The sequence below is a fragment of the Penaeus chinensis genome, chromosome 22 (genome assembly GCF_019202785.1).
Source record: "Penaeus chinensis breed Huanghai No. 1 chromosome 22, ASM1920278v2, whole genome shotgun sequence".
NCBI classification, from domain to species: Eukaryota; Metazoa; Arthropoda; class Malacostraca; order Decapoda; family Penaeidae; genus Penaeus; species Penaeus chinensis.
The window spans coordinates 20,283,604-20,293,603 of NC_061840.1; the positions used below are offsets into that span (position 1 = coordinate 20,283,604).

Below are 10,000 nucleotides of genomic sequence, written 5' to 3' on the forward strand. Positions count from 1 at the left end.
ATGTATATATATATATATGTATATATATATATATGTGTGTGTGTGTGTGTGTGTGTATATGTGTGTATATGTGTGTGTGTGTGTGTGTGTGTGTGTGTGTGTGTGTGTGTGTGTGTGTGTGTGTGTGTGTGTGTGTGTGTAGATATAGATATAGATATATGTATGTATATATACAAATATGTGTGTGTGTGTGTGGGAGAGAGAGAGAGAGAGAGAGAGAGAGAGAGAGAGAGAGAGAGAGAGAGAGAGAGAGAGAGAGAGAGAGAGAGAGAGAGAGAGAGAGAGAGAGAGAGAGAGAGAGAGAGAGAGAGAGAGAGAGAAATAAGCAGATAAACAGATAGATATAGATGTATTAACAATCACAAATACACACGTATTATGTTTTATTTTCTTATCATTTACCTGAATGTTACACGTACAAGTATATGTGTACTTGAATCTATTTGTATTTTCTCAATCTTATTCGCTTTCTGGAAATTTCTTTACCATCGACATCTTTGGATTTATTCACCTATTTTTCTTCACTTATATTCTCAAAAAGATTGAGTAATTCATTATGAAAATATGTTTTAAAAAATCGCATATATATACACGATTTTCTATAAACACGATTATTCCCAAAAGAAATTCAAAAGTACGATTATTCTAGAATTCTCTTCAATAGCACTTACATTGACAATAACCCCCTTTTAAACACTCTATACACATTTTACATCCCCAAACTAAAATGACCATTTCTCAAAATAAACCCATAAACTGACACAGGCAATAAATAACCACAAATAACAACCTCGTAAAAGAGAAAGCCAGCAAAACCGACTTCATATCAGAGCCAAACGACCGTCATCTTGCCTCAGTCACCTCCTCCGCCTCGCAGGGAAAGCATCATGGCGAGCGCGTTACTCCGCTACTTTATCGGCTTGCATCCACGTGGTAAGATGGCTGGCTTTGGTTATTCATGGCGAGATGTGTTCTTTGGATATCTGTGTATCGGGTGAAGATGGCGATGAGGGTTGACTTGGTGTTAATTAATGAGGGGAGAGAGTGGAAGGGTTGGGTGTGCGAGAGCGTGGTGGTGTCGGGGTAATATTTTATTATTTTATTGAACTGGATTTGTTTTCTCTATATCGTGTATTTTTTAAGCATCGTGTAGGTAGTTTTCTTGGTTTTAATTTAATCTTTTAAACAACGCACGAGGATATTTTTGACCAAATTAACTCCCCTTATTAAACCGGTTGGATTGGTTCCACGAAGTAATTACCAACTCTTTTATTTTAATATTCTTTTTATTAGTTTTGTTTGTATATTAGGATAATTAATGCGAATCTGGAATTTGGGATGAGTATTTACGGCGAATCTACGTGTTTTATTATATATTCTTGGAGTTAAAGTATGATTCACACGTGGTACAGTAATCGGTAGGAAGAATGATTTTTTTTTTATTTGTGTTAAAATAATTGAATTTGAGAAGCTCATTTTCTAAATTGTCAATTACTTTTTATTCTTGTTGCCTGTTTACGCTAGCTGGTGTTTTTTCTTGCCTTGTTAAGTTGAATGTTCAATAGTTCAATGTTTAGAGTTGTTTATTTAACTACTTATGGAATGTGATTGTACTGTGACGTCTTAACATCTTTAGTCTTCAATGAATATTCTTTTACACTTTAATAATTCTTTTAGATTTTTAGTTATCTGATGGCTCATTAAAGGCCAAAGAAAATGTAGTGAATACATCATAAAGGACTTGTTGGAGCATGAATATCCAAGAGGAGTTTAAAATTTGTGAAAGACTGAACCACTGCTCCTTGATATACAAAGATTCACCATATATTAGATGTTAAACCAGTTAAACTAAATTTTGTATGTAAAAATAGATTGAATTTGTAGTGTCTTGACCTGTCGTGACTTATCTTTTTTCTTTCAGGTCCTCCCAATGGTTGAAGGCAATCGGTGGAATGCACTGAAGACAAAGGTGCGTCTTGGGCATTATCCCTGTACTGTTTTAGATTGGTTTATATGATGATTCCCTTTTTTTCCGTCTGCGGTTTCCAACAGATGGCCTCGGTCAATGATGGCTAGGAACGTCTGAAAGAAATTGTAGTGAATGCTAAGGCAGTGAATTATGAATTGTTCTAAGTGTTTGTTTTTACTTTCCAGGGTATCAAATGATCGAAGCAAGTTGGCAAAATGGGCGACTACCCAAAGGAAGCATATCGTCAAAATGGGCAGAAAGCAAAGGTGCGTTTTGAACATCGTCCTTAAGAATCTGTTGAATTGGTTAATGATGATTCCCTTTTTTTCCGTCTGCGGTTTCCAACAGATGGCCTCGGTCAATGATGGTTAGGAACGTCTGATTTGCATATTAAATCTGAAGTTAACTAGCTTGGCTCATTGATTCTAAATCTAGTTCTGTTCCCAGGTTTCATGGACGAGGGTGCTTGGCCTATGCGATGAATCGAAGAGGTGTGTATAGATTGCATTGTTTATAAACATTTAATGTTAGAATATTGAATACTTGGTTTTAAATTGGTATTATACACGTTTGAATTTGTTTTTTCAAATTGCCCCTTGTTTCTCTCCAGATTATCTGAAGGCCTGAAGCACATCAGTAAATTGACTTAATGAAGATGAGGTATGTTATGGTATTATCGTACAGACTTGCAATTTATTTAATGATGATTCCCTTTTTTTCCGTCTGCGGTTTCCAACAGATGGCCTCGGTCAATGATGGTTAGGAATGTCTGATTGCCTTATAAATTTGAAATTGACTAGCCTAGTTTTTGGAGTTCTGTAAATGTTATTTTCCATCCACAGATTTGCTGGGAAGAGTGTGCAGTCTGCTAGACTAAGCTGAAGGTGTGTATTATATTCGCTATTCTATTTAGGAGTGTAGTCTCTAGAATTGATGGTTCCAAATTGTGGTTGAATAGTTCCATGTATAGATAGTGTAATGTGAATATTTTGAAACGTTTTGTTTAAACCATTGCTTGCTCCTTTACCCGAAAGCATTTTGCTGTAAAGGAGCAAGCAGAGTAAATGTTAATAACCTTTAAGGTGTAGCTTCCCTGGCTTTGCCCTAAGCAGTGCAAACTATAGTGGGTCACTAAATCTTATGAAAATATTTCTCTAGTTTCCTCAATTTTTGAACACTAATGAAAAGTTAATGATGATTCCCTTTTTTTCCGTCTGCGGTTTCCAACAGATGGCTCAGGCCAATGATGGCTAGGAATGTCTGAATATAGTTGGTGTGAATGCTAAGGCAGTGAATTTACAAAAGTGTTCTAATAGTATTTCTTTCTTTGTAGGTTCAAGTAAATTTTTGAAGCATATCGGCAGAAATGGATGACTCTTGAATAAAGGAGTTGATACTGGCAAAAGAATACCTGGAGACTAAGGTGTGTTTTGGGATTGTCAGCTTATGTATTTTAATTAATTGGTTTATGATGATTCCCTTTTTTTCCGTCTGCGGTTTCCAACAGATGGCCTCGGTCAATGATGGCTAGGAACGTCTGACTGAAATAATGTTGCTTAGAATTGTACAATAATGGGATTTTTTTTAAAATTTTGTCCTTGTTTCTTTACAGATTCTACTGGCATTTATTGGCAAGTTTCAAGATGGTCTGTGACTGAAAGGTATGTATTTTGTGGAGACCTTCATTAGTAGCTTGGGTTTGAGTGCTTTTAAAGTTTCATTATTGCTTATAGGCTTTTGAGTTTTCTTTTGGCACGAGAACATAGAAAATCGATCTTGCTTGGGTATGAAGAGGTTCATTGGTATCTGATTATCCAAGTAGTTAGCAGTGTTAAGAATACTGCTTAATCCCTTGTTAAAAATGAAAGATTTTGTTTCATTTTTTGAGGACAAAGCAAAGAGTAAATGTTTGTAGAGAAGGTAAGGCTTGTGCTCTATCATGGCCTTACAGCATTACGCAGCCAACAGTTTCTGGCAGAATTTGGAAAAAGATATTGGTATTTTATCCAATATACTAACGTGCTTGTTTGTCCTTGTTGCAGATGGCTTTCTTCACTGTGGTGGTCCAAGATTTTTTTTTCTCCACTAACCTGGAAGGAATGGTAAGTTCTTTTGCTTTACTTGTTTAACGATTAGATTTGGGGTTTTTAAGTTCTAAGTTATGAAAGTTACCAGTAATTAGATTTGTGCAGTTAAATATACAAGGCAAGGGTTGAGAATTTTTCTTAAACCCCTATTTTCTAACTTTTTTTTTTTTTTTCCCCCCCTGCATTTTCTTGCTTACATTGACCAAATCAAAGGGAAAAATGATTCAACTGGTTTCATCTGATTTTTTTTTTTTTTTTTTTTTTTTAATGAATTGATAATTTGACATATAAACTGTTGCTTACTCAGTTATGTGAAATGATTTCTTAATATTTCATTTTTTGGAAGAGTGAGCAAAGAGTAAGGTTTGCTGAAGCGGCAAGTAGTCTCTATGGCTTGCTTGTCGTCTTGCAACCAACAAGGTCCTGGAAATAGGATTTGCATTACCAAGTCCTTGCTTGCATAAATAACCTGGGTTTTCTTTTTCAGGTGTGGAGGAAGGGACTCGTGTGCTTGGTGTATGGCAGATGGAAGTGATTAAAGGACTGACTGCTATAGGGTAAGGATTGACTTTCTAGGAGATTATTACTTAGAATAAATTAGTCAGTAACTGATGTATAGAAATTTAGTGTAGATTTAAATAAGTTTGATGAAAGATACCAGAAAAGTGACAAAACTAGTCCTTATCCACCATTCTCTTGTGTACAGACTTTTTTTGCTAACTATTCATCGACGGCTGTTGGCCACATTGACAATGTTTCCATAGCAAAATTTCAATTTCCTATTGTAAATGGTAGTTTATATTATAGCTTCCTTTTTGGTTTTGACCACTATGAAATGGAAGTAGGCACTGTAAACTTGCCCATGCTCTTCCTAGTAATTTCAAGTTTGGCAGGGTCTCGGTTGGTGTAGTTGTCCAATGATTGGCTTCAGCCCATATCCTAGTCTGGCTATTCCGAAGTTTATCCGAGTCTAATGAATCTTCCACTTCACTTTCCAGGTACTGAGTTGGATAAATGGCTTCTTCCATGACCAGGAAAAAATGCAAGTATGTGGAGCAAACAGGAGGCCCTATAGCTGGAGTTTCCCCAACCCCTCTCCTTATCCCTCGGGGCAGTGCACCAAATGAGGGAATGCCAGGACGGATACCCCTTTTTGGTACATGCCACATTTTGCAATTTTTTGTTGCAGTGAACCTCCTGCAATGGACGTGTCTGTGTGTAGACCTGTAATAAAAGTATCGTGTGGTTCTGCATGATATTATTCCAAGGTGTGCCTGCTGCTTTTTGTCAATAAAACCTTGTGTGTTACTTATATTTTACTATCCCCTTGCATGTTTTTTGTGTACTTTGCAGTATATATATTTTAGCTACTTGGCTAAATTTAGAGTACTGCTGCAGACTTATGATTTTGACTAGATGTGAATTTTTTCTGTAATCCCCATTTGTATATGTGCAGTACACTGTATTCCACATACTCTGAAAATGGATAATCAAGTAAATAGTTACCATGCTTGACCCCCCCACCCCCTTTTTTAAATCACCTGTAACTGCACTTTTCACTTTTTTTTCTTTTTTTTTTATTGTCTGCTCATCCAAAGTTAATATGACTTCACTTGGAGTATACAAAAGATGTATTTGTCAGACTTCTGTGTGCTTTACTTTGCTCTATTAACGATTTTTGAGATTTTAACTTTGCTGGTATTTGGTCAGTAATAAGACAGTACCTGACTTTGATTGCCTAAGTTCTTGATATATAAAAATTTCTGAGAATTTGAAATTCAGATAATGCAACTTTATCTTTAATTAAATTTTAATTTTGATCAAGCTGAAACTGAATATACCACCACACCCAGAATGTTCTTTCAGGCTGGCTGGAAGGTAAGAAGGATGGATAAAATACTAACTTGCCCGAATCTGGCCTGAACTTGTATTTTAGTCCTAGACTTCTTATCCCTACCTAATGGAATCCAAGATTAGGTACAAGTTTGTTGCATAATAAGCCTGGGTTGTCTTATGGTCTGGATGCACTAGGCTAGGGCAATTTAAGATTCATGTAGATGACCAAAAGTTGTAGTTGGTACAAGAAACCATCTGCAGACAGATAGTAATGCAAAAAAGGAAAGATTGCATCAAGTGCAGCTTGCAGCTTAATATGCACAAAAAGATGAAGACCAATTGTCAGGGAGTGTTGGGAGGCCAAGCACCCCATTGCCTATCCTCTTGGGCCCTCTCAATCCCTTGCTTATGAAAGGTTCATAGGAGATAGGGACTGTAGGGGATGGCCCCTACTTTGGTCCTCTGCATCAGCCTCGCCACCTAATTTTACATGGTATTTTCTTTCCTTTTCTTCATCCCTTTGTTCTGTCCTCGTCTTTTAATTGTCACCACAATACATTATCAATGCTTCCTGCCTCCTTAACTCTTTCCCCTTCTAACAACTTTTACCTTGTATTATACCCCACCAGCTCCCCCTCTCTACCCCTTTTTCACTATCATACTACCCTCTAGTACTGTTCAACCTGAATTTTACCCCAATCATTTTACTCCTTCCTAACCCTTTTGCTACTCTACTCTACCATAGTGCCATATGACCTTTGATGTCCTAGAGCACTACCTTGCCTGGGGGGTTTTGCCCTCAAGCCTCGCACTATCACTTATGAATACGCCGCTAATGGCCTTTAGATGCTGACGCGGCAGATAATTTTCTATAAATAATTAAAAATGCCTTTAAGTGACCCCAATCCCTTGTTCATGGTCAGGAATGGGTTTAGGAGATGGAGCCTGAGGCCCAAAGTAGGGGATCACCCCTGCCTTGGAGTAACCATTCTGGAAATCCACAAACATAGCCTTGGGAGCCATAGAATTTTCTTACCTGGGGCCTTCATCCCCAAGCCCCACCCTATCTCTTTATTTTATGCTGCTAACATTGATGTGGCAAAACAAATTCAATAAGTAATTAATCACTTTCGGCAGTTAGTTGGGTCCACTCACAGCAACTTGGAAGGTTGAAAAAGTTGTGGAGTTAAGAACTTAATGTGTCCATGCTGGAAAGAATTGCCAAAGGCTGCAGCAACTATTCCTCATAGATGTGACCTCCCCATTTTTCCTGTACATTTTTTAGGGATGAAATAAAAGGTTTGAATGCCTGTCCTCATGAGCTGGTAAGGTGACTTCACAGGCAAGAAAATGATGGGGAAACTCCTTCCTTACCAAATAGTACCTACCCATGAGGTCATCTCTATTTGTGCTTGCCGCTCCTGTCCACATGTATGGACAAGCCTTATGGCTACCAAAAGATCCAAAGATGCAATTGTTCTCTTAAAAGTTCTACACCGCAAGTGCAGAGTACAAGTTACCTAGATAATACATATATATTTTGTGAAAGCCCCTTGGTGAAAGTAGATAAAAAGATATGTAGCTTTATATATATATAAATATATATATCAATTTATTATTCTTTGTTTTGGAGTTAAGTAAAAGAATTGGGGATGTCATTGCATTACATTTAAATAAATAATGGCATTAGTGGGAAAGTCAGTCTGATTTTTGTATGTTGATTATGGAAAATGCTAGGGCCTTCTATCTTGTTTGCAAGAGGGAAAAGATGCAAGATTTTAAGAAAATGGGAATTTATAAGATTAGTTGGGGAAGGAGAGGTGACAAGGCCTGTTGGCCACCCTCCCCCCTGTAATCATTCATTTTATGACTACATAGTTAGGTATCTGTCTAGTAGCTAATTTTGAATACAAAATCAGCACAAAGATTGCAGTATTACAGCTTTTGTTAAATGATCTCCCTTTGATTTTGAGAAGTGTAGGATCAAGAAAACCAAATCCTGCCAATACCATGCCAGTGGCCATTGAAACAAAATCTGAGATAGTTATTTTCTATTCTTCAATATCTCTAGATGAAAGAAGTCTTTAGGTTATGGAATTGTAATTAAAAGTGATAAAGAACTTTAAACTGAATGTATTAAATTATGAAAGTGAGAAATTCCAATACCATTTTTTAACTGAATACTGGGGATAATGACAATGGGCAAAACTGATCCCTGTGAGTGGATCTGAGGATAAACTGCTACTTGTGTTAGTGTTGAATCCCAGGCTCCTCATGATTTATTTGGCTCAGTTTGGGGTATTTTACCTCAACAGTGGGTATGTCTACTTTGATGGATTGCCTTGGTGTCCTCACTAATGGTGTCATTTCAACCTTTACCCGTTGGCTAAATAGGAGAAATTACTGAGACAAACTTAATTTTTTAAATATTTAGCAAGGCCAGGAAAAGGCACAGGAGTTAATGTAAACCCAGGTAAAGAAAACTGCAGTTTGAGAAGATAGACCTGAAAAGAAAGAAAGAAAAAAAAGAATATTGAAATTAAATGTTTCATTTACAATCTTTAGAGAGCATGTGTGTCTTCAAGTAAACTGCAAATTTTTCTTGCTTTCTGAACAGATATAGTTGGTCTGTCCATACAATAAAATGTTTATTATAGTAACAATAATTATAATATTTGTCAGCTGTATAAATTAACTGAAAAGTTAATGACCTATTATGCATTGAAGTTCACTTGCATTACATGCAGTATCAGACTACATTTATTTGGTTTTAGGATCACCATCATCATCGGTCATCATTGTTATTATTATATTTATTCGTACCATTATTGTTGGAGTTGTTAATGTTGGTTTTGTTATTATGGTTATGGTGTGATTATTAGTATTATTAACAATATTATTATTATTGTTATTTGTATTGTTACTTTTATTCTTATTCTTATTATTTTTATTATTATTATTATTATTATTATTATTATTATTATTATTATTATTATTATTATTTGTATTTTTATTACTATTGTTACTATTGCTATTATTCTTATTATTGATATTCTTATTCTTATTCTTATTATTATTATTATTATTATTATTATTTCATTATTATCATAATTATTATTATTATTATTATTATTATTATTATTATTATTATTATTATTATTATTATTATTATTATTGTTATTATTATTTACTCCGTATTATCATCATTATTGTCAGTCTTTATTATTACCATTGTCATTGTGTTACCATTTTATTTAGTTATGCTTATTGGTAATACTATTATCATTGTTATAATTCTATCTATTTATGTAACATTCATTGTTCTTTATAATTTTCATAGTATTTGTAAGATGTATTTACTATGGTGACAAAAACTATATAGGAAAAATGATAATTAGTATTTGTATTATTATCTGATTTTTATTGTTATTATTATTAATAATAATATTATTATTAATATTATTATTATTATTATTATTATTATTATTATTATTATTATTATTATTATTATTTTTGTCATTATAACTGTTGTTATCATTATAATTATTATTAACATAATTGTTATTATTATTATTATTATTATTATTATTATTATTATTATTATTATTCCCCCTAATCCTTTGCTCATTGTTGTCATGTCATTGTTATTATTATCATTATCATCATTATCATTATCATTATCCTTATCATTATCATTATCATTATCATCATTATCATTATCCTTATCATTATCATTATCATCATTATCATCATCATTATGATAATGATGATGATGATAATGATAATGATGATGATGATGATGATAATGATAATGATAATGATAATGATAATGATCATCATCATCATCATCATCATCATCATCATCATCATCATCATCATCATCATTATCACCAATGATGATAATGATGATAATGATGATGATAATGATGATAATGATGATAATGATGATGATAATGATGATAATGATGATAATGATGATAATGATGATAATGATGATGATAATGATGATAATGATGATGATTATTAATACTAACAATACCAACAATACTATTATTATTTGTCATTGTCAGCATTTTGTTATAGTTAATGATTAAGTTCATGATCATGA

General features: G+C 34.1%; 1 long non-coding RNA gene across 1 annotated transcript; it reads left to right on the plus strand.

The window, feature by feature from the left end:
• Nucleotides 1-821: 821 nt before the first annotated feature.
• Nucleotides 822-5,364, plus strand: LOC125036908. The gene is made up of 11 exons (XR_007115933.1): nucleotides 822-933; nucleotides 1,922-1,969; nucleotides 2,155-2,235; nucleotides 2,417-2,460; nucleotides 2,580-2,629; nucleotides 2,812-2,853; nucleotides 3,303-3,392; nucleotides 3,582-3,630; nucleotides 4,012-4,071; nucleotides 4,544-4,613; nucleotides 5,055-5,364. It is a non-coding gene; the product is annotated as an uncharacterized LOC125036908 (long non-coding RNA).
• Nucleotides 5,365-10,000: the final 4,636 nt, after the last annotated feature.